Below are 2,558 nucleotides of genomic sequence, written 5' to 3' on the forward strand. Positions count from 1 at the left end.
ATAGTTGGGATTGGTGAGGCAGACACTATCTCTAATTTTAAGATTAGGATTGAAACTTTCCCTTTTGGTAAAACATACAGTTAGGGCTGGATCAGGTGGCTCTGAATTCTTCCTTATTTATGCTGCATTAGGTGTAGGCAGCAGGGGAATTTCCCGGATTCCCGGATGAGTATTTCTTCCTCAGTCATCTTTCTCACTCACTATGTGTTAATAGACCTCTCTGCATTGAATCATACTTGTTATTAATCTCTGGTTCCCTTCCACAGCATGTCTTTTATCCTGTCTTCCTTCTCTCACCCCTGCCCGGTTGTGGCAGATGGCCGCCCCTCCCTGAGCCTGGTTCTTTGAGAGTTCTGCTTTCCTGTTAAAAGGGAGATTTTCCTGCTGTTTTCATCAGATTCCACACTGCATTTTCGCAGGAAATGCAACCTATTCTAGTTTTTATATAACATTTAATTAACAATATATTTTTTTGAATTTAAGCTAGAACAAGACTTGGCATTATTTAAATGATATGCTTATGTCTCTGACTTTACCCCCAAATAAATTGGACTCACGTCTTGAAAGTTGGTCTGCTAAAGGATTACCTACATTTGATAGTCTGATTAAAGATGGGAATTTAATTAGTGTTGATACATTGAAACAAAAATACCATCTGGAAAGACAGGATTTATGCCGATACTAGCAAATAAGGCACTATATAAAGACGACAATTAGAGTGGCGTCGGACACTAATGTAGATTTGATAGCAATGCTCAAAAAGGCATATAGTGGCGAAGTCAACAAAAAACACATTTCCTCTTTGTATACATTTTTTTTTTACAAATAAGATATTATGGGAGAAGGAGGGAGGAGTGTGCATAACACAGGATGAATGGACTCAAATATGGAAACAACAATGGAAATGCACTACCTCACAAAGATGGAGGGAATTTGGATTGAAATTTTTGATTAGGTTCTTCATCATCTCTTACCAAAAGACTCATTATGATGGGAATCCCCCGTATGCTGGAGAAAATATGGACACAGAAGAGTACACCTCTGACATTTGCAGGCAGAATTTTAAACCTTGGGTGAAATGGGGTAAATGCAGTTCTTAAGCATGCAAACATATGTTCATTAGTCAGCTGTGAGCGAGTTTTTCCCATTCATCTTTAACCCAGGTCCTTAGACCTCACAGCCTAACACCTTACAATGCGGTGGACTTGAAGTACACTTGAGTGGCATGTAGTTACAGCAGGGAAACAGCAAAGCTTGCAAAGGTGTAACACAAACTGGAACAACTTTCTTCAACTTCATAAACAGTACCTTTGCAGAATACCCAAAACTGATTAACAATGGCGATCAGTTTGTTTGCGCTGATTAACAAGGGGCTGTTGGCTCACTTTCATCATCATTCACATGCAAATTGCCGCAACCATTGATCAATGGACAGGATTACCATTCACATAGAGTTGGGGGAATGGCTGCAATCACAGCATTGAAAGATGGTGAAACATGTACCCTTAGTGCTGCTCCCTCGGTTCAAAGATGGCCATTTGCTTTTCACATAAATGGCCTCCTTGACTCCCCGCTCACACTATCCTTCCTCCCCGCCTAGAATGTGTACATCCTCATCAGTAGAAGAGTGGCCACTGAACTGTAGGTCTAAACAGACTGCTGAGACCTGGCCTGACCAGCTAGCTGTTTTGTGTCGTGACATGCACTTAGCCAGGTTTTGGCTGGTTTTCCTGTTTCCTTCATGGCAATCCTAAGGGGAAGAGGGAAAAGTCTGTATTCTGCTCGGAGAGTATTGACTGGAGGTTGCAAATGGCTATGAAGTGCTGCACTAAGAAGCTCCTTGTGATTGCTTTGTTCACTAGCACATTGTCAGAAGTTAACAGGTACCTGCCAACAAGCACCCCCATTTATCCCAGCATAGGCATAACACACGGTACACCTTGGTTTAGGGAAACATTAAAGACATGTTCTCATACCGGGAGTTGAACCCGGGCCGCCTGGGTGAAAACCAGGAATCCTAACCGCTAGACCATATGGGAGTTAGGTGCTTGCACACCACTGTTGTGAAATCAAGGACACTTCTGTAACTCTGCAGTCATGGTGAGTGCAACACACCACCACCTTAACCACTCCCCCACTGGCTGCAGGTTCTGGTTAAAAGCAGTAACTAGTCAGGGATGACACCATGAGTGAAAACCAACAAATTAACTTGAAAACTGGTGGAAAATTCTGCAAGTTGTTAAGACTTCAAAGCCCTCCATCAAAAGATTTACTCTTGAGGAGATTCCTGCAAGTTGGACTTTGCATACCTGTGGCAACAGAATTTAATCTCCATGCCATGTAGGGCTTTCCATTTATTGGCAAGACATGAAACCCAACACCAAGGGAACTTTGCAGCTACATCTGCGTGGCAGCAGTGGGATTCGAACCACGCCCCCGAAGAGACTGCAGCCTTAACCCAGCACCTTAGACCGCTCGGTCATGCTACCGCTACAACTAGCAGCCTCCTAGCCAAGTACTGGACGGTAAAACTTGAAAAGGTGCAGCACAAACTAGAG

General features: G+C 43.0%; 1 non-coding gene across 1 annotated transcript; it reads right to left on the reverse strand.

The window, feature by feature from the left end:
- Positions 1-1,967: 1,967 nt before the first annotated feature.
- Positions 1,968-2,039, reverse strand: trnae-uuc (transfer RNA glutamic acid (anticodon UUC)). The gene has a single exon. It is a non-coding gene; the product is annotated as a tRNA-Glu (tRNA).
- Between the last annotated feature and the right edge of the window lie 519 nt (positions 2,040-2,558).

This window comes from Neolamprologus brichardi, chromosome 9 (genome assembly GCF_056152115.1).
Source record: "Neolamprologus brichardi isolate AB-2024 chromosome 9, ASM5615211v1, whole genome shotgun sequence".
Classification (NCBI taxonomy): Eukaryota; Metazoa; Chordata; class Actinopteri; order Cichliformes; family Cichlidae; genus Neolamprologus; species Neolamprologus brichardi.